This window comes from Podarcis raffonei, chromosome 1 (genome assembly GCF_027172205.1).
Source record: "Podarcis raffonei isolate rPodRaf1 chromosome 1, rPodRaf1.pri, whole genome shotgun sequence".
NCBI lineage: Eukaryota > Metazoa > Chordata > Lepidosauria > Squamata > Lacertidae > Podarcis > Podarcis raffonei.
In genome coordinates, this window is record NC_070602.1 from 32,889,610 (window position 1) to 32,915,936 (window position 26,327).

General features: G+C 40.7%; 1 protein-coding gene across 6 annotated transcripts in view; it reads left to right on the forward strand.

Moving 5' to 3' along the window:
• The window catches only part of SLC25A21 (solute carrier family 25 member 21), a 274,630-nt gene that overhangs the window by 77,205 nt on the left and 171,098 nt on the right, over positions 1 to 26,327 (forward strand). Inside the window, exons 1-3 of one of the 6 annotated variants that reach the window (XM_053380132.1) lie at positions 7,746 to 7,850; positions 8,314 to 8,564; positions 24,797 to 25,968. The exons of 4 other annotated variants lie outside the window; for them this stretch is intronic. The gene's annotated coding sequence lies outside the window, so the exon portion shown is untranslated. Of the gene's footprint in view, positions 1 to 7,745; positions 7,851 to 8,313; positions 8,565 to 24,683; positions 25,969 to 26,327 lie in introns of those variants that run through there. One more of the 6 variants, XM_053380142.1, reaches the window with a different exon arrangement.

Here is a 26,327-nt window from a genome sequence, read left to right on the forward strand (position 1 = left end):
AGAGGTGCCTGATTCCAAATCATGTGTGAGAGGGTGGCAGATAATCCTGACTCCTGAAGTTGAATGCCATCACTTCTGCCATTGCTGTATGATGGCCCCATAGTGCGAGAAGAAAGGTGGGCTGCCACAATAACATTCTCGCCATCATGGAGTACCTGACAATATTTGATACTTATTTGACACATAATAATTTGGATATAATGAAACTCCAGAACTGGCAAATTGTAGGAAGTTGGAAATTGATGAGTCCTTAAATTAATTAAAATGAAACAACTGAGAAATAGCCATTTAAACAATTCCATTTTCATAATTCATAAATGATTAAATCTTTATTAATTAGGGTTGCCATATGTGTGGATTTTCCCGGCGGTGAAAAATTCCCAAAAAAGCTAAATAACTGATTTTTACTTCTTGAAATATGTATCTAGTACAGTATTGCACTGAGACCAAGCAAAAGACTTTGGTTTTTGAAGTTTGGATATCAGGTGCACTCCTTATAGTTGTTAAAAGTTAATGACACAATAGATGTTAGTCTTTCAAATGCTCCAAGAGCCTTGTTGTTTTCTGCTACAACAGATTAACATGGCTATCCTTTAGGAAGATTCCCTGGGGAACATGAAATCTCTTTCTAGTAACACTATCGTGTTAAACCTCCATTTCCATCACTGTACAATTTCACGGTGTTTGCCTTAGCTAAGTCATTTATCTACCTGGAAATGTTCTTCCACGCTTCCCCTTGCTTCCTGTCCTGTGCTTCAAGCAGGGGTGACAGGGGAGAAAATGAAGGGTTAAAAATGAAGTGGAGAGGGAACAATAATTTTGCTTTTAAAATGGCAGTTGCCCAAAACTGCTCATGGGCTTGGAATGTTAAACAACTCCTGGTGAGGTGTATTAATGGTCAAGTGATGTAGTCATAGGTATCACATGCCTTTCCAGTTTATCATCATGGCCCCTCAACCACACACACAAACACACAGCTATGTTTTTGTAGAGGCATGGGGGTAGCACTCCACAGCTCCTGGAAAAAAGAATATTTTCCTAATACACCGTATTTATTTACATCTCAACTATAATACGATGATTTGCTTTTAGCTGTACTTCTTCTTTAGTAATTAATGCTGATAAGTGGGTTGTGTAAATAAAGTAGAAATAAGACTACAGTGGTACCTCAGGTTACATACGCTTCAGGTTACATATGCTTCAGGTTACAGACTCCGCTAACCCAGAAATAGTGCTTCAGGTTAAGAACTTTGCTTCAGGATGAGAACAGAAATCGGGTTTTGGCAGCGTGGCGGCAGCAGGAGGCCCCATTAGCTAAAGTGGTGCTTCAGGTTAAGAACAGTTTCAGGTTAAGTACGGACCTCCGGAACAAATTAAGTACTTAACCTGAAGTACCACTGTATCATTAAAATCAAGTAAAATATTGCTGTTTCATGTGATTTTGATATAAAGCCATCTAATGCAACATTCTGGGTTGAATTTGTAGGATATGGAATAAAACTGGTTGCCCAACAGGGCTTTCTTGGGTATAAACCCCCACCCCCACCCCTCTGAGGATAGAGGCACTCTCTGGAATAGATGGGGACATTGGGGGAAGGTGCAATGCAGCAGAATGGTAATAACCAAAGGATTAGATGGAACTCCCTTTAGTTTTTGCTCACAGTGCATGGTCTGAGGTTGATGTTGCATGTAAAAAATATACTACCCAGTTTATCTGTATCAGCACCAACTCAGATGCGTCTTCCACTTGGCCTTGGTAATGCATGTATAGTCAGTGGTCTCCTTCATTATATGTTACACTGTCACAACATCATAGATAGGCTGGAAGCACTTCTTAATCATTTCCTAGGTTTGCATAACCAGTATGGGGGAGGTTGAGGTTCACAATAGACAAAACTGAGCTAAATGCAACCAACAAGCTAGCTGTTCTTAAGTGCTCCGTGTGGATAATAATTGCTTTTCGAAATAATACTTGTGAATCCTACACTTTTGTTTTCTTTATATGTCTTTGGATATATTTTAATTTTAATTCGAGATTAAATTTAGGAATAAATTTAGGAACATTTTCTGAATGCCTTTCTTACCTAGTGATCTTGCCACAGCTGTAGATATCAACGAATGTTTGAAGATGCAGCGTAAAGCACTGGTAAAAATTTAACCATTACTTAAAACTGCAAGGGAAATGTAAAAACAACAATAAATATGCAACCAGCCATTCAAATATGCTGGCTTGGGCAATTTTTGGCTAGAAAAGCATAAGTGAGTAATTAGATAATTGCTGCCTTGATTGAGCTTAATAGGAAACATTTCAATTAGGCTAAAGCTACATTGAGAGGAAGTAGGTTTTTACAAAGGGAAACATTCTTTGCCATGCAACTGTCAGCTTTTGCCCACACTAAGAGATGGAATTAAGTGGATCGATGCAAAGGAAACAAAAAGAAAGAAAGAAAAATGATTGCTATAATTAGACATACTTGAACATTCAAAAATTAGACTTATAGTCAAACTGATACAATTCCTTGATGATTCTTGCTTTGATAACATTGCACTTAGAAAGCTCTTGCCTGTAACAAATTAGAGCATTACGTCTGTGGGACTGGTTAAATTTCCCCTTGACAAGAGAGAAAGTAATATTAGCGTTTTCTGCTATGTGACTTCCTTGAATTTCCAGGCTACCTACAATGTAAAGAAACAGATAAAACCGTTTTGCAATTGGCTCGCTTGGCTGTTGATTTACAGAGACCTAGTTCATCTTAAAGAGGCTTGATGAAGCAGATCAGCTGAAGAGGATATGTTTGTCCATCTTCACAGTAGATAGGAAATATTTTAGGGTGCTTCTACATAGATGCATTTTCTGTATATCTGATTCATTGGTACTCTGGGATAGTATCCAGTTTTAGTCAAAGCAGACCCACAGAAATTGATGAACAGGGAGGTTCACCTGGCGCCTTTATTATATATTTGGCTGATTAATATCCTACAACCTTTTAAATGTATCCGTGGGGAGGGGGTGTTATTGCTTCGTTGTTTTGCTTTAATTTTTTACTTGTTTTTATCTTGTATTGTAGTCTGTGAATCGCCATGAGATCTTTTGATGAAGGGTGGCATATAAAGTTAATAAAAAATAATAATGACTAAGGTCCATTACTTTCAATGGGTTTACTCTGAGGAGAACTTAGTTGAATACCACCCATGGCATCTGTAATAGATAAGAACTCTGAACTGGAGGTTTAGTAACTGGTCTGCTAGAAGTTCTATGAAATTATTGGCATGATCACACTAGTCCTACACATAAGAACGTGTAAAGCTTCTTCATTCTGAGTCAGATTGTTAGTCCATTTAGCCTAGCGTTGTCTGGTCTAACTGACTGGCAGAAGCTCTTCAGGGTCTCGGGAAGAGGTTTTCCCCAGCTTTTATATCTGAGTAAGGACTTAATTCCATGGGGTTACGAAGAGTCAGACACGACTAAATGACTAAACAACAACAAGGACTTAATGCCATGTGGTAAGGACTGAACCTGTGGTTTTTATGCGGGCAAACATTCTGCTTAAGCACTGAACTACAAACCCACCCCCTATCACAGACAGAATTTCTGAAATTTGATTGACAATTGTTTTCTACCACAGAATGATTCTATCACAAAGCACATTCCCACCCCATCCGTTTTTGCAATGAAAAGAAATCTTGGATATGTCTTGCAGATTCTTTCCTGTCAAAGTGTATCTGAGAATGGGCAGAGGGAGAGAGAGGGTGAAAAGTCAAAATTACCAAGTACATTGAGCATGAAATTGAGGAGCTCAAGGGAGAGTTTCATTTTCCTGCTTAAAATCAAAAAGAAACCTAGCTCCTGATAATAATTCTAACAACAAAGACCAGACTGGGAATGATTTATGTCATATTTTTCCTCATCAATAAGTTATAAAATGCAATAAAATAAAATAAATCCAATTCATGCATTTGTTAAATAGTGTGTGTGTATGTGTGTGTCTATTTTCATTGTGTGGCAGTAAGTTCCCTTAAAGAGCCTTCTGGAATAGTAGTACTGAAACCTGGTACTGAGTTTGCTTAGCCTGGAAATATTTTGCCTGAGGTAAAGAACCATTGGAGATTTGCATATCCGCAGTTATAATTTAGTCATTTGTGTTTGGCTGATGTATGACAAATTGACTAATGACTGCCCTGAAGAGGAATGTTTGCCAGCCTGACATTTTGGATGCAGAATTCTCAAACCAATACTGAGGCATGCTGCCTGCATAAAGGACAGACCCTCTTAAACTTTTGCTTTTCCATCGATTTGTATTCTGCTTGCAGTCTTTCCTCCAGGAGCTGGATTTAGATGAAGCTCTGTATTCTGACAGAAGCTTGACTCCCTGCCAGAAAAACTGGAAATGGAGGCAACCTAAAGTAAATACTGATAATATTTCTCTCCCTCTCTTCTATTCTTGAACATTTTTTTTAATAAAAAGGAAAGGCATATGTTCATAGCCTAACTTGTCCCAATAGAGGGTCAATTACAACCATTTGGCTGCAAATCCAATCCAAGAAAAATACAAAGTAAAGAAACAGCAACAGCAGGTACCCAGGGCCCCCACTACAGTCAGATGTTCTCGGTACATGTCAAATGTGAACATAAAGCCTATGGGTAAGATATTTTTCATCCTTCAGTTTCCCATGAAAGTCCAAAATGAATCAATAAACCAGGGAGACATTTTTGCATAGTTAGGTATTTTCCTGCATAGTCCTATAAATGTCTACAAAGATGTGAGTTCTTTTAACAGGAATCATGAGAAGAATAAATTCATATCTGATTTAGATAAAAATTGTCTGGCCAGATATTTACATACATATGCAAATCCAAGTTAATCAGGGCAACAGAGAGACTGAAATCCAAGGCTTACAGAGATGAAGTTCAAATGGTGACATATTTATAAACCAGCGCTTCCAAAACTTGGGTCTCCAGCTGTTTTTGGGCTACAACTCTCATCATCCCTAGCTAGCTAGTAGGACTAGAGCTCAGGGATGATGGGAATTGTAGTCCAAAAACAGCTGGAGACCCAAGTTTGGGAAACCCTGATATAAACGGTCCCAAAGCATGGTTGGAAAGTACCTGATCTATTTCTGAAGCTGTGTAAATAGCAACTATCTTGAAACCCACCTTCCTCACTTCTACCACATGCATACAGCTCTATGATTTTGGCCCAAGATAGGGATGCAGATGACTACACAATACAATAACAGAACAGTGAAGAGACTTTGTAACAGTATAGAGAAAACTATGGATACACTTGATCTAGCAATTTGCTGCAGACATAAGAGATAAGCTCGCATGGGTTGTTCCATGCATTTCAAAGGGAGACCACACGCAACGTATTCAGTGTGCTGTTTCTGAAGTTGAGTGCACAGGCAGTGCAGTAATCTTATTTAAAACCTTATTAAAAACCCTACACAAATCCACAGTGGAGTCCCTAAAACGGTTGGATGGGGCCTTGTGTTCTAGCAACTCCTGCAGCCAAGTTGGTGCCAAACATATTGCTCTGCTTTGCTTTAGACCACTTCAGGAAGCCCAAGATGGGGCTTTTGCCATCTGGGCAGCCCAGGACCTCCATACTCACTGCCCAGGCTTGCATTCCTGGGAGGTCACTTTGGGGCTGCTAACACAGTGGTTTGACTTCACCCCTGGAGGCACACTCCAATGTCTCTTGAGACAGATCAATACCAACTCTATCTATCATCTATCTATCTATCTATCTATCATCTATCAATCATCTATCCATCTATCTATCATCTATCTAAAGGTGATGTGCAAAATATAATGAAACAATTTTTTTAAAAAAGATCAAAAAACACAAAAGAGAAAAATATTAATTTTAATACAAAATAGACACTCATGGTAGAGCCCTCTTCATCAAGCTGGGAAGACTTGTCATAGCAAAAATGTCTTCCGTTGTTTCTGGAAAGTACACACAGTTGATGTATGTTATATCTTGACATAAATGCTGTTCCAGAGTTGGAGTCTAAAACAACTGAAGAGCACCAGGTTGGCAAATATTTGTTGGCATCAGGAGGCAATGGAGGAATGCGCTTTTGGAGGTGAAGTCAAACTGTTGGAAAGTTACCCTGTCTTCTGTGGCTGCAGAGACTGATATGGGAGAGACTTTTTTTTTGCAGCTGGGGCAGATGAATGCATTCGGTTGTGCTGCTGCAGTTGCACCACAGCATTTCTTCGTTCTGTGCTCCTCCCAGTAGTCGTTCCTGACTCTGGTCACTGCTGTGGATAGACAACCTGACTGCCTGTCTCCAGGCATTGCAGTCATCTGCAAGGGATTCCCACTCAGAGTTGGTCTCCCAATGCGCCTAATGCCTGAAGCCAGGCATCCCCATACAGCACATCCTTGTGGACTCAGACGTGAACCTAAGGTTTCCTCAAATGAGCAAGGGAAGTCTGGCACTCCAGCAGATTTCCACATTGCCAATCACTTCTAGGAGTCATCAAATCTAGATGCCACTGCCTCAGAACTGGGGGTCCTGATCCCAGCTCTCTGGGTTTCTGGGTGGTTCTCAGACCTCTCTTCATCTCCACCCGGGCTGTAGAACAGTGTGGAGTATCAATGGCTCTTAGGCTTTAGGAACCTGTTTTCCAACTCTGAATTTAATAGTTAAACTAAAACTATGTTAATAGATTATGTTTAGTTGTATTAAATCATTTTATGCTGCATACATTTTTCCTCACTGATGCAGTGAATGACTTTTGGAAAGGTTAAAAGGTGACAACCCTACCAAGAAAATAGGCGTGATTCAAGGAGGGCATGGTATGACACATAAGATTACAGATTGTCTCTAAAGATCTGCCTTTTAGATCTCTGGTCAAAAATTCCTTGTGAATGTGAAAGTTTTGATTCTGAAATTGCAGAGGAGGTTGTGCAGTGGTACCTTGGTTTTTGAACGTCTCAGAAATTGAACATTTCGGTTTTCAAACGCTGAATACCCGGAAGTAACTGCTTCGGTTTTCAAACACTTTTCAGAAGTTGAATGTGCCACGTGCAGAAGTGTAGCTAGCCGCTCGAGTGCCTGGTGCGGGGGCGTGTCCTGCAGCTGGGGCGAGCCTCTCTGATGCTTGGAGCCTCTCCACCGCCTCCCCCTCAGCTGTAGGGTGGCTGAGGGAGAGGCAGTAGGCAGACGCAAGTCCCATGCTGCTGTTACAGGCAGCGCGGAACTGCAGGTGCCTAAGCCACCATGTCACTCCTAAAAGGTTTTGTGAGCCCATTTTTTTAAAAAACTCATTTTGTCACACACACGCCTCAGTGATGACACCCGGGGTGGGCCGCACTCCCCTTCCTCCGCCACTGGCCACGTGGCTTCCGTATTGAGTTTTCCATAAGTAAATGCTTCTGGAAGTAAATGCTTTGGTTTTCAAACGTTTCGGAAGTTGAACGGTCTTCCAGAACAGATTACGTTCAAAAACCGAGCTACCACTGTATTTTGAAGAGGGTTGGACAACAGAGTTAAGACAGCAATATGTTATTTTTCTTTGAAGGTAACAGATTTCCTGTATAAGGTTGGGCTCACTCAAGTTTCCTATTGCTGAAATGGCGTTTGACCATATTGCAGGATGTTAGCATCCAAAATGCATATGTAAAGGGTTAATTGCAAGAGGTGTGGAACTCTGAGATATCATACACCTTCTGGCAGTTATGGCAGTTGGTACAGTTATGGCAGTTAGTAGAACAGTCTTAACAGTTAGAGCAGGTATGCTATGTTGTGCATCTAACCGTCTGTCACAGTTTAATCTATGTAAGAAATATTAGCAACTTAAGAAACAGCCCCCTGCACTGTATATTTACTCTGCAGCTGTAAGTACACCAAGTAAAAGTTATTTGCTCCTTAAACTTTAAAAAGAGAGTGTCTTGCATAGTTTTCATAGGAGGGAAAAGAGAACTAATTAACGGGTCAAACAACCAAGGGCTGACATCCGCATACTCTGCAAATGGGAACTAGAGTCTAATTTCCACACATATGCAGCAAAAGTGTTCTCCTTCCTGCCTCGGCCTGCTAATTTCTGTTGCAGAGTCTTTGCTGGTGAATACGGCAGTCTTTCCTGTCTTCTTTCCACACCAGGGTCTCATTATGGAACTGTCATTGTAACACAGGTGCTATTTGCTCAAAATAGATGCAACCAAACAGAAGGGAGACTTATTCAGCAGAAGAACTGGCTTTATTGGGGCAAAGGGATAATTTAGTTTCAATATGTACCATCCAAGAAGAAGAAGAAGAAAAATGGAAAATTCCTGTCATCATCTTCACTGTTTCCAACAGGCCTCCTCGTTGAACTGGAATCACTTCTGGATTTGATTTGGACTAATCTGACTGCTGAATATTGCTAGTTGCTGAGTATTTTGTAAATGAGACACAATTTAGAAACTTGCACCACCCTGAAGCATTTTGAAAGTTAACAATTTTTTAAAAGTCTGCATGACAGAAAGAAGCTCAAGGCTTGCTTGTGAAAATGGCAAAACACATCAGGGCTGCTTTTCCTAAAACATTGGAAATACTGAACTAACGCACAAGTATGAAAAATTATACTGCTATATGATTGAGGTGCCAATCTTATAATAACTTAGAAAGTAAATGTGATTGAACTCAGTGAGGTTTACTTCTATGTAGACACGTATAAGATAGCACTATATAGGAAGCTGGTACACTAATATTTATATTAGTTTGCAGCCTATACCACATTAATCATGCAACGTTGGAGGCTGGTATGGTGTGATTTGATTTGTTCTGCTGGAGTTGTTTGTTGCTGACGTCTTTGGATTGGGTTTGGTTTATATATGTTCAGACCCTCCCAGTGTCCCTATTTCCCAGGGATAGTCGAAGGTTTACATAAGCTGTCCCAGTTTCTGATTTGATCCCAGAATGTCTCACTTTTCCTTAGGACATCCCTATTTTCATCAGAGAAATGTTGGAGGGTATGGAGTTATCCAACCCCCCGAGCTGTCTGAAGGCAGTACTGTATAGGGAAGTTTTTAAATGTTTACTGTTTTATTATGTTTTTATATATATATTGGAAGCCACCCAGAGTGGCTGGGGCAACCCTGCCAGATGGGTGGGGTATAAATAGTAAATTTATTATTATGGAATAGAACTTCATAGGAGAATTTCATAGAATTTCATAGGAGAAATGTTGGAGGGTATGTATGTTGTGTCTCTGTTTGTGGGCCTTTGATTTTCAAAAATATGCGGTATTTTCAGTTCCATTACTTTCCATAGCCAGGTCTGTAGCTTTCTGTTTTTAGCCTCCCCCCCCTCCCAAGATTTCAAAGTGGATTAGAAGTTATTGTGCCTCAATAGTGCCCTTCTATATAGCTTATAGGCTGTGTGGCCATTTTACATTTGCATGCCAGTGCTTTCTTGACCACCTCCAGGGATCAAGTATGAAATTTGCAGATTGTTCATCCAAACCATAGGTGCCAACTCTAAGAGGCTGAGGTGTCCTCAAAGTACCGTATATGGGGACAGGGCTGAGCCCTCCCAATCTTGAGGGCCCAGGCCTTCCCGTGGTGGCAGCGGGCCTTGCTGGACCTCCCCGCAGTGGTGGCAGGTTTCATTGGGTCTCCCTATGGTGGTAGTGGGCCTTGGCATGTCTCATGGCCTCTTCCTGACATGTGTGATATTGCTAGAATATATTTAGGCTTAAAATATTTTGAAGTTTATAAAGTCTTTCTAGCCAATGTGGTAAATTAGGGTTGCCATATTTCAAAAAGTGAAGATACGGACACAAACGTTGCTGAGCTTTTTTCAACATGGACACTGATTCCGACTGCAATATTCCGGGTGTGCGCAGGCATTTTTTGGGCCACCTCTCACGAAATGTCTCTGGGCCCTTTTTCGGAGCAGGGCAAGTTGCGGCAGGGAGGTGGCGACAGAGACTCTTGCCTCACTGCATGGCCATAATGAGGAGGGCCTGAGTTCCAATTCACTGCTCCTGTCACCAGAGACCGTGGGCTCCTTCTGCCTCATTATTGGGGAAGGAAATATGTTAGACGAATAGACAACATTAACCACAAGCAGGTAGATTCTCTAGACTGAGGGAATGCTAAAGAGACAAGCCACTGCTCCGTATAAAAATGTGATCTGCTTTTTCAACAGGTGGAACTTCTGTGAGAAAGTTGCGGGCGGAGTGGGGGCAAATGTGCTGCCCAAGCTTTTTTGGTGTTTTTCCTAGAGCAGTTCCACAAGCTGAAGAGACAAATCTCTTTTTTAAACTGATCAGTGGCTTGCCTCTTGGGCAAGAGGACCCTCTGGTGCAAAAAAACCTAAAGAGAAAGCTCTGGCAGTGCAAGTGGTTATCTTTGGCACATGCACAGAGCCTCATCATCGCATAAGCTCAGAAGGCAGGCCAATACCCTTTCAGAGACAATATCCTTACACAAAACTGTGAAAACCACAGAAGGGCACTATCAGTCGAGAAGCTGGGATTAAGGAATGAGTCCTTCCCTGGGAGTTTCTCAAACGCTACCCCGCCTTCCTGCCCCAGGTTGCTCATGCAGAGTATCTTGTGGCCTACTGTAAGTTGGGGGGTGAGAACGCAAGCATATTCCTGCTGTGTAATGAAAGGAAAAGACAACCAGTGAGTGGCTATACATATGTATACACACTGAGGTTATGCCACTCGCTGGGGTGCCTGTCCCAAACCTAGTTCTGGATATGCCTGAATGGTTGCATTCCTTTCCCTTCCCCTCCTCTTGCTTTTCCTTTGCTACACTACTGGTGGTCTGCTGGACTATGTGCAGATGTTTCTCCCATGCTATTTCATGCTTACTTTAAAGTGGCTGTTTAGTAGGGGAATAGAGAATCAACACGTGGGGGACCATCTGCTCCGATGGTGTTCCTAAGCAAACAGCAGATAGCCCTGCCACTGTCTTTGATCCCATATCGCTGCTTTTGGCTTAAGTTTCAGGCTACTGAGCAAAGGTGCATGTGAGCTTGTGCTTTCTGCCCTTTCTTTCACAGTAGCAGTACTTACAGATGTTTGCTCTGGGACTTTCTTTTCCAGTCTGTTTCTCCTGTCACTCTGACTATGACTGGAGGACTTGATTTCCTGGATTTTTTCTCTCTCTCCTCTATGAAGCCAAGATGCTTCTTCCAGCCAGTGACTCGTTTCTCAGCTGTTCTGGTGTTTGTGCTTTATTTGTGTACCCTCAAATGTACAACCCTACATTTGGTTTCGCCTTTCAGAGAAGGCCAGGCTCAGCACTGAATGTTATAATCCTTTCCAAATCAGGTGTCACACCAAAAAGAAGAAAATTCAATATTTGTGTTGTTAAAGACAACATAGAAAGAATTGTTCTAAGCACCAAGGACAGGCAGCGGCACACTACATAAAAATGGCATTTAAATGGCATTTGGGTGCTTGCATTTTGGTTGTATTCAGGACCATGAAATTCTTATTTGTTTAACATGACAGAGCATTTGTCTCTGGAGGACAAATATTGAGGACAAATATTGAGACTGCCCCCTCATGAATCACAGACAATGCTCAGGGAGAAAGCAGGAATTGCCTTTTTGTATTCTGTCAATTGATAAGTATGCCTGGGCTTTCAGGGGGAAATCTTGATTTTTAGTAATTGTAATTTTGCTTTTTAAAGTGGGCTAAGATCTTATGTATGGGTTAGATAAAATATGTTAAATATTAAATACATTGTAAATCACCTGGAGACCTTTTAATGTTACAAGTGACTAATAAGTTGGATAAATAATAATAATTGAAACTACTCTAGTGGTTTCAAAGATAGCGGTTAGGGCCAGGCAGAGAACTGGAAAGAAAGGGAGCTGAAATGCTTGAGAATAGCCCACTGAACTCACTAGGACTTATTTCTTTGTAAACCTACATAGGATCATTCTGAAGATCCCATGTTCATTCCAGAGCTCTACATGAAACCAATTCTTATATGTAAGAATTCTGTTTGCTGTCTTAATACCTTTGAAAGAGATGAATAAATAGAATGTTTTGGTGTGTGTTTTTTTCTACAGACAATTGGAAATTACTGTGCTGCTGTTCTATTTTCCAGATGTGGAAAACAGCTTGTCTTTCTCTTTCCTGTTTTAAAGAGGCTAGTCTAGCTGAATTTGTTTCAGATGGCAATGAAATTAGAGGCACACATGGAACTGGGAATGTTCATTTTTGCATTACCCTACTAATTAATTAGGAGTGATGAAAAATCACTGCAGAAGTCTTCACTAGGCTTTTTAATCAAGTTAAATCCAGACACAGTATTGCTGCTTTTAGACATCTCAGCTTGAGCTACTTTATTGAGTCCACTTGGTTTGCACCTCAACCTAAGTATTGCATGAAATAATGTATTTTGTTGGAACTGTACAGTTGTGCATGAACATGTACAACTTAAAACTTTGTGATTGATTAATCCTACAAAAGATGAAATCTTCCCTAGTTCAATTCCTTAATGGAAGCTAGGCCTGCTGCAGCAGCCATGAACCAAGCTTTAGAACTGGTTCTTTCCTTTCCCCAGTAATTTGTAACCTCTGCACTGCCACTCCTTCCCATTCCGCTAAGTAATGTGAGAAACCCCAGACCACATTCCCTGTCAAGCGAAAACATTCAAGGAGGGCATGGAGCAAGGGAGTCCTGATAGCCCCCCAGAGAAACTGGTTGTGGAGGGGGGGGCAGTCAGTCCCCAAGCATGACATTCTCCACCCTTAGACTCTGGCCAATGTGTGTGCATTCTACTCAGTGATGTCACTTTATCTGTTTCAAAAAGCTATGGAAAAGCAATAAAATAATAATAATAATAATTTTTTTATTCATACCCCGCCCTCCCCGGCCAGAACCGGGCTCAGGGCAGCTAACACCAATAAAATTACAATAAAACGTAATAGAAAAAAAAGAAGTTAATTAAAATACGGGTTAAAATACAATTTAAAATGCAGCCTCATTTTAGTAGTAGCCCATAAATCAAAACCATAAGGGGAGGGAAACATAAGGGTCAGACTGAGTCCAAACCAAAGGCCAGGCGGAACAGAACCGTCTTGCAGGCCCTGCGGAAAGATGTCAAATCCCGCAGGGCCCTGGTCTCTTGTGACAGAGCGTTCCACCAAGTCGGGGCCAGTACTGAAAAGGCCCTGGCCCTAGTTGAAACCAATCTAACCACCTTGTGGCTTGGGACCTCCAAAGTGTTGTTATTTGTGGACCTTAAGGTCCTCTGCACGGCATACCAGGAGAGGCGGTCCCACAGGTATGAGGGTCCTAGGCCGCATAGGGCTTTAAAGATCAAAACCAGCAGCTTAAACCTGACCCTGTATTCCACTGCTACCTTTTTTCAATCCCAGGCTTGTGGGAGAAAACTCTGATTAGAGAAATGTACTCTACACGCACTCTTATTAGCTCCTTTGCTTCAAGTCCAGATCATGATACATTAACACAGAATTCAGACTTCTCTTTCTGACTTAACTACATCCCTGAAGTTGCCATGTTTCTGTGACTACCTAACTCACTTCTCTGCTGTGGATTGTGACCATTTTGTATGGCCTTCTTGCACACAGAGAGAACAGCATTGCATGGAAAACTGTGTTGTTTGTCTGGGTCAGTCCCCACTGATAAATAATTTTATAAAACTTTCCCTTAAGTTTAGTACATACTGAATATATTAGTGATGTGCTTTCCATCAACCCACTGCTTTCCCAAGACAGTGTATCTACAGGCTTTTTCCACTTGCTTTGTAAAGAAGGGCATATAAAACGGCAAAATTAGCTTTCCCCCCTTTGAAATATCTTGTGAAATCATCTGCTTAATGGCTAGTTTAGCATCGCCAGGTTTTCAGGGCAGTTGACAAATTGTGCAGTTTTAATGCATGGGAATAATGGAGCTTATGGGGCATAAACCTACTGGTTGTAAATCCTCCTTTGATCTTCTGGTGGTTTGTTAGGGTTTTAGGGGGCATTTAATTTAATCGTTTAATTTTTGTCTAAGAAAACAAAAGAAAATGAGCCAATACTGAGGAAGAGGGAGTAATACAATTTTACCATTTTTACCATTGATAAAAACAAAATGTAGCAGCAGCCATAGCTCTGCTCTGTCCACTGCTGATTTCTAAAGAGCAACAGTTTGCATCCGCTACATCAGTAGTTATATGTAATTTCATTATATCGTAAATTGTTTAAGAAAGGCAATCGCAAAGCCTTTCATGGTGCAATACAGTGGTACCTCGGGTTACAGACGCTTCAGGTTACAGACCCTGCTAACCCAGAAATAGTACCTCGGGTTAAGAACTTTGCTTCAGGATGAGAACAGAAATCGTACTCCGGCGGCACGGCGGCAGCGGGAGGCCCCATTAGCTAAAGTGGTACCTCAGGTTAAGAACAGTTTCAGGTTAAGAACGGACCTCCAGAACAAATTAAGTTCTTAATCCGAGGTACCACTGTAGTGTTGTTTCCTTGTTGTTGTTTTAATAACAAAATCGTGAAGTATATTTAGCGCTTTGCTTTAGTGTGAGGACATGATTTCAGCTTTGATGCTAGTATTTATTAGAATTCATATCCACCCATTAAAATCCATTAAAAATTACATTCAGGAGAATAGGGTGGGTTAGGGTTAATGTTTAGAGTATTTTCTCTGTAACATTTAGAGTATTGCTTCTGCATGAAATGAAATAGGATAGCCTTGCACAGACTCTCTCTCTCTCTCTCTCTCTCTCTCTCTCTCTCTCTCTCTGTGTGTGTGTGTGTGTGTTCCTTTCCCTTTAGGAGTTTCACGGAAAGCAGGCTCTCACCAACTGCATTTTTCCTCATCTCAGTACCTCAGTGACACAACTGATTTCCCCTTTCTTTTAGATTTCAACAGAAGAGGACCTAGAAGCATCATCTGGTATTCTAAGAGGCCATGTGTACTTCTGTAAGCTTTATTTACAGATGTACAGCAAAATGCTATCTTCTTTTTAAAATGTATTGTACTTTGCTTTCTAGAAGGCAAACTCACCCTGTAGTGGTAAACATGCTGGCATCAGGTCTCTCTGCTGGTGCTATGTGGAAAAGATAACAGCACGGGAGGCTTTAAATCCTCATATTGTTGTGGCTTCTTAGTTTTGTCAGGTGCTGTGACTTGGTCCTAACACTGAGCTTAGGAGACAAAACAGTTGGAAACCTGGTGAATGGCACCAAGGGTCAGTGAAATTTACTATGGGCAGCTGCTGCTTCAAAGCAACTCTCTGTGCAGAAGCCTATTATGAAGTAGTAGGTTACTTTCCTGCAGTTTCCCTTAGCATGATGGATGATGTTCTGAAAAGCGAAAGGACTTCCTGTGCCATGGAGGTTGCTTGTGTGTGTTAGATGGTGAGGGCAAGACATTCTTTATTTAGTTAAGTTACCAAATAATTAATGCTACTAGGCTGTTCAGCACTGCCATTTTTGTTCAGATCAATTTGTGTACAATAACATTGCCTCTAGCTCCTGAACAGTATTTTTATATTTGTAATCTGTAATAGGGTTCTTTGAATTAGTAATTGAATAAAGTCAGTGTATAACACATCAGTATCTAGAGTCGTCAGATATTTGGCTCCTGCTATAGTTACACTCAGTGGTATTTTTCTAGCAAAAGTGGTGCCGGGACACACCATGAATGCTTTTCTCGTTATCTTAGAATGGCAATGGCGCCCACGTGAGAGGTGCTGGAACTAAGTTCTGGTGAGTTTTAGCTGAAAAAAGTCCTGTTTATACTGCACATTGGAGTCTTATTCTAGAACTGAGATTCCCAAATTATGAGTCTGGATTTTTGTTTGTTTATTGTTTTCACAGTGGAAATTTGGGGGTGTCACACATGCCCCTCTCCACATTTCATGTTGGATTTGCATATGGGAGATCTGGGTTCAAAACCCAGTTCTGCTTTGAAACACACTGGATTATCCGCTTGACAGGATTGCTGAGCAAATAAAATTAACCATAAATCTAGAGGGGATAGCATACCCTCTAATATTTCAAAGGTTTAGACTGCAACCCTAGATATACCTGGCTGGGAATAAGTTCCATCGGACATAGTGCTAATTCTGTTAGTGCAAGGATTTCTGCTTGCACAATGGAATGCCCCCCTTCTCTGCACACCTCTAAATTTGTTTTAGGGTTCTCCAAGCCCTCTAACAACAGCCAAAAGCCGGGCTCAGAGTGCCTAACAACAGTTAGATCTTATGGGGGAACTAAGCCTACCCAGGGAGGCAGGGGGCTGAGGTCCCACCTGTTATGTACTGAAGTTCTCACCCTGGGCCAGCAGGGGGATACTGTAGATAGTTTTCACTCAGGTCCACATATGCAAATAAGGAATTGAAAGTGTCGTTCAGTGATTGGATAGTTACAGAAAGTTGTTACTGTTGCGTTGTAGTGGAGCTCTATATAAGCAGGCTGGCTGAACCCTTCAGTTCAGTTCTGTTCTGGCCTGTGAATAAATAAGAGCTGTCTGAAGAATCACTGAGTCATCTGATATGTTCACCCACAATCTAACACCACCCAAATTTTCAAGGAGGCGGCCGGCCCCCTTCAATACTTTGTAGCCACAACGGGCCCCGTTGGGCATACCCACGGCCACAGCAGGCCTCATTTGGCCTTCCCGAGGCCCTGTTGGGCCTCCTCCTACTGCGTGATGTCACATGTGCAGTGCACGTGTGACATCACAAGTGTGTGTGTGTCCCCCGAGTTGAGCAGAACCCAGCTTGTGTGCTCCAAGGCCAATTCTTTCCCCTGCTTCAGACTTGTTCATTGCTCTCTGCTGCTACATGAGGCAGCAGGGAGCACCTCTCCTGTCTTGCAGCACAAAACCAACATCTATGGCCCCTGCTAGCCTTGGGGAGGCCCTGGCCCAGAAACAGGATTTTACCTCAAGGATTCTCCCCAGCCATAGAGATCCATAGTTTCTCTCTCCCACCTTCTGTTCAGGTGTTCAGCATGCATGCCCATGTGCATACCACCCACTTTGTTATTGTTTTCACAGAGCATATCCAGATGGTACAAAAAGGTTATCGGTCACTCCACCGATGCTTAGTTTCTCAGAAAACATATTCCACTCCTCTCATGGTGCTTCTGCAGTTGTGGAGATTATCCCCCACCCCACCTATTTTCATTTTGTTCTCCCAACATGAACAGATTATAAAGATCACACGTAACGTACATTCAGCGCCCAGAAAGAGTACAGAGGCCACCGGTTATTTCTCTCCCTACCAGCCTCATGAACATAGGTAAAATCCTTTTGAGGAACCATATCAAGTGCTAAGTAACTGGACACCACCATGCGTCAAAGTTTTACAGCTCCAGCTGTACAGCATGTACATGAAGGGAAAGAAGTATGCAACAAGTCTCCTGTCTCCCTTCATCCTCTTGCAGAGTTCCCCACCACATATGCACGTTGTGCGTTCTTCCGCCCACATAAGACAGGGTAATATCCGGCCCCGAGTGAAGAAATACTGACAATAAAACTGCAGCACAAATGTTCCAAGAATGATGTCCAAATAACCAGATTTAGTACATCCATTCGTATCAGTTTAGGAAGGCAGCATCAGTGATAGGAACTCTGTTTACAGGTTTTTCTTGTCCTAAAACTGCTTTCAGGTGCTTCCTTCTTGTACAACACATAGATACCAGAGGATAGTTTTCTGGGATCTTTTTGAGGCAGTTTACTTATGGAAATCAGTCAGTGGTTAGCATATACTGTAGATGATATTCTACCTCATCTACTGTTGTTATATTTCCCCCCACAAGTCTGCATTTAAAACTGAATTTTCCCTCTGTAGGTCTGTTAGCAACTGATCAAGCCTTAATATCTATTATTATGCATTGACTTACTGTTCCTAGGTAGAATATCTAAATCCTGTTTAGGCCAGTTCTCCTCTGAAGTAAAGTTTCTCATGTTTTATGTTTTTGAAATGCTGCAAGCCGCCCAGAGTGGCTGGGGAAAGTTCTTTGCTATTCAAATTATTTATGAATTAAAATATTGATTTACATTAAAACGTGGATTGGATATGAGTTTTGCTGACTAGATGGGCAACACAACCTAAATTGTGTTGAGATCAACACAGATTGATACAAGACTATGTGCATGATATTGCCACATTTTCCAAAGTATGAACCTATACTTGTTTGAATATGCTATTCCACTGACTAGAAAGAAAATCTAGTTTGATGGCAGCTTAAATTCAGGCATTTTAAAAACAGATCGGTTTGCAGCTCTATTGACTAGGATTCAGTATGCACCAAACTGCAAATATGTTCCTGGAACTAATTAGACTTGGATTTGGTCAATATCTGTGGAGGAATCCCCATGTATTTATTGAATTTCTATACCACCTTTCACCCAAGGATCGCAGGGCAGTTTGCAATATAAAAACTATGCTGCTCTTCTGATGCAACATTAAAAAAAAATACAGATAAATTGAAAATGATTCAATAAAGAGCAGCAAAGAAGAAAAGGGATAAAATAAGATTGTTGAACAGGGAAATGTTAAATAAAATGGGCATGTTTGCCTTTAGCAATATGATTTGGTCTTGACAGTCTTCAAATATCTAAAAACCATCTAGAAAAAAATTTTCCCCAACCGCTGGCAACAGATTATGGGACAAATTACGACAGTTTTCAAATGGAGTTAGCATCAGCAGTTGAAAAACCCATTGGCTGATAGAGCAAATTGGAAAGTGTAGAGCCCTTTTCTTTGGGATTTTTAAAAATAATAGTCTGGACAAACAATTAGGAAAGATGGTTACAGTCGAGTGGCCCCTACCTCAGGAAAGGGGTGAACCAGGACTCTGTGCAATAAACATTCTTATTACCCCCACCCCCAAATCTCTTGAATGGCCATTACAACTCCAGACCACAAATTCCAAATGTAGCCAGCGTATATGAATTTCAGCAACAGATTCCTTGGATCTTGTACAGGGGGGTGGCGGGAGAGTTTTATTCTCCTTATGGTAGTTAGTCATTCCAGTCCTGTTTATTTATGTCTTTGCTGGCTTTTTTTCCTCCCCTTGACCCTAGGTCCAGAAGCAACTTCAGGGTCCTGCCAGTGAAGCCGTATGTTATTCCTGGCTGGGTGAGCTGGGGAAAGTGTCAAAGAGAATACTTCTCTTGTACCCTGCATGTGTCAGAGAGAGGCAAGGAGAGGTAGTGAACATCTGCCCATTTTTGGCTTTGCTCTATTGAAAACAATAGAGGGGGAAGGAGGGAGAAAACCCTTGTTTTGCTGCCAAGACCAGGATCTGATGAATATGTAGCATCTTAAAAAGCTACTGGGGATTCCAAATTTTACTTTAAGAACTTGAGCTTTTTTTGTAGCAATGTTAGAAGCCAAACAGGACATGTGTGACTCTCTGTAAATCATTTATCTTAGCAGCAAGTAAAAACCCCTTCATTCCTAATGCCCTGCTTTTAGAGGAGTAGATGTTTGATTTGGTATTCCATTCTCCTCATTGGCTGTGAGCATCATGAGACAGATGACTGAGATGCTGTCACATAACCAGTTTTGTTCGTTTTTTTTAAGCAGGTGCTGGCACTGCTAACAGGAAGGGTCAGATGGGGACAGCTGAGAAGTTACACTAAAAAAAAGAAGGTTCCTGATGTGGAAAACGTTGAGGACAGTTTAGCTGCTGTGAGACTCTGCGTCAGCTCCATTTGCGAGATTTCCAGGCTAGCTCTCAGGTTTTCTCTAATGATTAGAGTGTTGGATTTAGACCAGGGAGACATTCTGGATTCAAGTCCCTGCACAGTTGTGAACTTCACTGGGTGACCTTGCACCCCTTCAGTTGGCACTCCTTCAGTTCTCCATGTGCACCCCACAAATTGACTTTAGGGGTCCCACCAACTCTCTGGAGCAGATTTGACTACAGCGCAGAGATGTTTGCCTTTTTATAAAGCTATTGTCTCATTTAGAAGTAAAGACTTATAAAGATAACAATTCCTTCAGATTTTGTTTTTTTCTTACTGCTCAAACGAAAACAAAAACAAGTAGAACTTCTTAAAGCCAGACAGATCCACCTCAGTGTAGGAAAGCTAGCCAAATCTCATTTCCAAAACATATGGTTTGCCTGCTTCTCTTTGTTCAGTAAAATTCCATATCTGCAGTGTTTCCTACTTCTTGCCAAAGGATATCTAGGCTTGACTTCAAACACCCATGGGTAGAAGTCAATGAAAGACTTGACCTTCATTATTATTATTATTATTGTGGTTAGTAGCTAAGCTGACTTTGAAACTTCTAAAAGCATATAGAATAACCTGATGTGCAAATGAAATCTTCCAAAATCAGAACTGGCAGCTATAATTTTCATGGGCATCTGTCAAATAAACCTGAGTTCCCAACCCAAAAAATAATTTGTTCAGGTTTATTTTGCTTATGGATACTTCTAAGGTGGCCATGAGTCCTGTATTTGAAAGGTTATCCATTGCAGATTTAAAGTTAAAGAACCTTGAGTAGGGAGAATTGTTGCCCATTGACAGCTGACATCTAGACAGCAGCATATGGGTCAACAGCCCACAGCCTTTCCTATTATGGTGAGATGTGTTTCTATTTGAATTAATAGTATTGTTATTTTTATAAATTTGCTTTTTTTTTAATTTATTGGTTTTTCAACATATAATATAAGACAATACAAACAACAAACACTAACAAACAAACATATAAACATGTATAATTTCATAAATTTTTTCATGTACCCAATTTCAGCGACTTCCCCATGCCTCCCTTTTCTGCATCCCTGTTTTGAGCTTTTTTTTCAGCAACCCCTGGTCTAAATTACTTATTAATTCCTTTCTTTAACCCCTTTCTTTCCTCTTATCCAATCATTTATCGCTGCAAATCTGTTATGCTTTACCCATGGCATTTTAACACTCAATAATTTTACAAGAATTTTTAAGATAAAGTTTAAATTTCTTCCAATCTTCTTCCGCCGTCTCTTTCCCTTGGTCACGGATTCTGCTCGTCATCTCTGCTAGTCCCATATACTCAATCACCTTCGTCTGCCACTCTTCCAGTGTGGGTAGTTCTTGTGTCTTCCAATACTTTGCTAGTAGGACTCTTGCTGCTGTTGTAGCATACATAAAAAACATCCTATCTTTCTTTGACACCAATTGGCCTACCATGCCCAGGAGAAAAGCCTCTGGTTTTTTGTGAAAGGTACACTTAAGCACCTTCTTAATTTCATTATATATCGTTTCCCAGAAGGCCTTAATCCTTGGGCACGTCCACCAAAGGTGATAAAAAGTACCTTCAGTTTCATTACATTTCCAACATTTATTATTGGGCAAATGGTAAATTTTTGCAAGCTTTATTTTTATAAATTTGCATCCAAATTCTTATCTGCATTTTTATTTTTGCAAATCTGTGTCACCATTTGTCTTCTTTTGATGTTCTACTTTCTCTTTTTATGATACCACCCTAATAAATTTTCATTCGACTTCTGAACCTACGGTATATATTTTCCTGCTTGGCAGGGGGTTGGACTTGATGGCCCTTGTGGTCTCTTCCAACTCTATGATTCTATATTTAATGGTCAATTAATATCAGCCACTAGACTATTTCTTGATTATTAAATTATTGGATAAGTGGTTTACATAAAAACAATGACATACAATAAAATTTCCTTAATAAATAGATAAAACAAACACAACTGTACAAATAAAACTGAGTGGTGTACAAATAAAAAAATTAACAATTAAGAGTCAAAGTCAATGAGAGCATGGTAAACATAGAAGTCTCTGCCTCACAAATAAGCTATAATAAAGTTTTTCTGCTGATAATTGGAAGTGTGTAACAATCAAGTTCCATTATTAGCACCTCAGAAGCCAAGCAATCCACACACACACACACACACACACCAGTTCTATGTGCTGTCATCTTTTGAAATTGCTCAAGGGCAATTAAGCTTAACAATTCTCATAACTATGTCAAGGGAACCACTGGATTTGTCTAGCAGGCATGTGCTAGGACATTCTATGAATAAATATTACACACACATATATACACACACAGAGAGAGTTACTAGGAAATCAAAATGCGGTCATGAGCCTGAATCTCTTAGCAGCCATAGAAAGGTTGGTTCTCTTCCAAATTCTGTGAATCAAACTGCAGGGGTCCGTTTTGTGAAGAGAGCCCTGCAGGATTCACACAGCTGTAGAGGGAAAGCAAGTATCTAATCCAGCTGAAACAATTCCAAACTCCAACAAAGCCAGTCAAGCCACAAAACTGTTGTTTTCTGTTTTTAATATTCATGAGTTGTATTGATTACATGAAAAACGGTTTCCTTCTTCTGCCTCTGCTCAACTCATGGGGTAACTATTAATAGGGATCCTGTCTTTGTTTGCATCTAGTAAGTATACCCAGGAGTAACAAGATGAAACACAATGGCCTACCTTTGACCTTATTTCCTTAAAAAAAAAAACCAAAGGGAAGAATAATGAAAATATGCTTATTATTATACATAGGAGGCTGTAATGGTATGGGGAAATTAGGCGTATTCCGTGTGGTCATCTGGATCCAGTGCCTAAAAACCAAACCAATAGTTACTGACTGCAACATCCAAACTGTTGGGGATCTGATATCCATTTTCTAGGCTCTGGTAACATCCAAGGTAGATTACTGGAATGAGTGCTACATGGGAGTGCCCAGGAAGACCAGAATACATCAGACCATCCCCCGACCTAAACTAGTTCGTTAAGAAAACCCCCAAACTCGGTTCCATGGGTGACTCTGGGTCATCTCTCTGCGGTAGCTTATCTTAAAGTTTTAAGTGTCTATATGCTCATCACATTTATACATTTTAAATTTATTGTTGTACATTGTTTTTAATGTTTGTTTTCCTTCTGGGATTGTACCCCCAAGCATGTTTTATAAGCTGGTCTCTGACCATAATAAATTATCTATATCTATCTATCTATCATCAATGAGACTGCTAACTGGGAGAAGCCAGGGACAGGATCTGTATCAGAGTAATAAGCTTAATAAGATCTCAGTTTGCACATACTCTTGCTTCAGTGTGATGGAAGGTGCTGGGAGTTAACACTGGTCTGTTACCCTAGCATTTGCTCTGTGCTTCATTTGCCATATAAAGCGTTCCCCTTTCCAAAGTCATTAGCACAGAGGTATTCCCATTTACTGGTGTAGTGGTTAAGAGCGGTAGTCTCGTAATCTGGTGAACCGGGTTCGATTCCCCGCTCCTCCACATGCAGCTGCTGGGTGACCTTGGGCTAGTCACACTTCTCTGAAGTCTTTCAGCCCCACTCACCTCACAGAGTGTTTGTTGTGGGGGAGGAAGGGAAAGGAGAATGTTAGCCGCTTTGAGTCTCCTTTGGGTAGTGATAAAGCGGGATATCAAATCCAAACTCAAACTGCTGCTGCTGTGGTGCAGGGAGCAGAGTCTATTAGCAGTGTTGGAGCAACAAAATCAAGGGTCCTCGGTCCTCAGGTCCTGGCATGAAGAGCTTTGAACTCAATTGTAGGATTGAGCTTCTGGTGCTTTTTGCGCACTCTCTCTCTTAATTGCATGGCAGGGTTTTTGGTTCACCTATGCGAGTAACGTTTTAGTTTGGTTTCTATGTTCACATAGTCTTACAGTGCATGTACTATGAATCTCTGCTAGCCATTGAGCAGGGCTGGAAAAGATTTACATGTGTCTGAACTAGCAGAGAGAAGTGCATAAATTCACATAGTAATTCTCATAGTTCTCATTCTCAGTATGAGCTTAATTCAGTTCTGTGACATTTGGAAAAGTTTGTCTAGTATTAATACTTGGGTTGTTGTTTTTTAAGTAGGGGGTTATTCTGACAGACATACTGTTGAAATAAAAACTTGAAAGAATGCACCTCAGATTTTACAGGTGCACAGAACATTCATTTGTAATGACTAATAGATCTTTTTCTTAAAGGCTGACCTAATGTTGAAAGGAATGTTTTGTTTACATACAGTGCTTTCGTTTATTGACAAGTACCAAAATGTTTGACCAAATCGGGATTTTGTACAGCATTTTTTATTTTTTCTGGAATCGTTTTCTTTGTCCCCCCGACCACCAGCAGGTTAATATGGATTACTGTATTTCCAAAGGAAATAATATTCCTTAAAAGGCATAATAATGCAGAATAAAGTTGATTTTTAAACAAAAACTAATCTAACTCATGTATTGCAGTAACACATATCTAATATAATATGCTATGATATTGTGATTAATTTCTGAAAAATAATGAACGAGCACTTACTGTCATCATTAATGTCACATGTCTCCTGGGAAGGCTTTATTGACATAGTGTCAAAAAATGCTGAATGCCAGATGGAGTGGCAAGCAATAGGGAGAGGGATGTCAGCTGGAGTGCACAGCTGGACTGATGTCATCACTCAGCACCAAATGCACAGCTGGTTGTAAATTGGGCATGAAGGGTTCAGAGGGAGAAGGAAAGACTAGGCAGATCAGCAGTAGCAATGGCCGCATCAGATCTTTGTGTTGTGCCAAGGATGTTCAATGTGTTTCTTTTTTGCCATTGGACAAACCTGAAAGCAATGCAAACAAGGAGATTGCTTTCTATTATCCTCCTTAGAAGTAAATGTTCAAAATAGCCCCACACAGTAAATGTACTGTTCAAAATTATATTTTGTGAGGTCTTTAGCTTCATTGGTTCCAGGCTTGATTGTGCATTGTACAATCCTCTGCCTCCCTGAACCTTCTTAAGTTGGCCCATGGACACTGCTTGCCCTACTTCTTTTGCCTCTTCTATCCTATCATTTGTCTTAAATTTCTTCCTAATTCTGCCTGCCTGCTTGCTCCTTACCAGACTGTCCTGGTCGTCCTAGACCAGATCTTGCCAAATTTACCGGAGTGAATCAACAGACATTATTCACACACAGGCTAAGTGACACTTAGCAAACCAACGAGGTGCAATCAACAGGTCCTCCTTCAAAATGAACAAAACAATTATTTGTCCGGAAGAGCTGATGATAAAAATGCATATCATCATAATTTATCTTCATTATCATGATCAAAATACTTTTATTTGGACCCTTGCATTGCATGCTTAAATTAAAACAAAGTTCAGTCATCTGTGCTTAAATGCGAATGGATCCATCAGTGTACAAGGTAATATATTTTCTACAAGTAACCTTAAGTTTCTGTAGCAAATTGAAGGGGGGGATGATATACATCTAGGTGCTTGACTCTTTTATGGCACATACATTAAAAACATCATCAGGTGTGTTGGGGGAGGTGTTTTGGAAAACTCTATGTCATCATGCATTTTAGAGCAGACATGGTAAATCTATTCATCATGAAATGAAGACCACCACTGTATTTGCAGAGCAGAAAGCCAGGCTTTCTTTTCTGGATAATAAATGATCGCAGTGCTGGAAGTGAGTCAGACTGGCCAGAAGACAAACTATCTTTCATTCCAGTCTTCTGGATTCACCTGTACATATTCAGGTGCTCGGCAGAAATGGGTTTTGTCTTCAAGGCTGAAAGACCCTTTAGTTTAATTTAGGGGCATTTCACTGGACTTCCCCAAGAAAGTAAAATAAATTTGCTAGTGGTTACAAGTTGTAAAAAGCTGTTAAAATACACAGGTTCTGCCTCATTTCCAGTGAAATGCTGCGACTTAAGAACACTCGTTTATTGTTACACACTACGCTCCCAGACTGTCCAGGTAGATGAAATTGGATACCCTTTCGTATTCCTTTAAGCATTTCATTATCATTTACGGGTTGTTTTGCGGGACAGGGAGGGGGAACCCAAAACCAAAGCCCTGGGAGAGAAGTACAATCTAACTTTCAGCAATGTGCAGCTGAATGCATTAAGAGAAAGAAAGAAAGAGAGAGAGAGAGAGAGAGAGAGAGAGAAAGAAAGAAAGAAAGAAAGAAAGAAAGAAAGGACTCCATTTGACCTTTGACTCAGGAGAGCCCTTCTGGTTTTCTGTTGCTACGGAAACAAGTTTCCTTAATGGCAGCCCCATCAGAGGTGAGATGAGTAAAATAAGCTGTTATATAATGAAACATGAAGAGACATATATGAAGTATTAAAAGCTTGACTGGGCAAGTCAGCCTGTGTCAACAGTGCATTAAAAACATCTATCATAGTCCGACTTCAGCTCTTATGCCCAGACTGTGATACCCTGACTGCACATTAGGTATGTAGTAAGAAGAGAAAAGTCTAGCCCTCCATCACTAACCTGTTACAGTAGTTTGAATTATGGTTGTGCATGTAGAAGAGCTGTCTGTGGGATAGAGTGGGCAGACTTGACTATGACTAGATCCATTCTTTTCATTGTTACAGAATATTTTAGGAATAGGAAGACCGTCTTTTGACTATCATTTTTT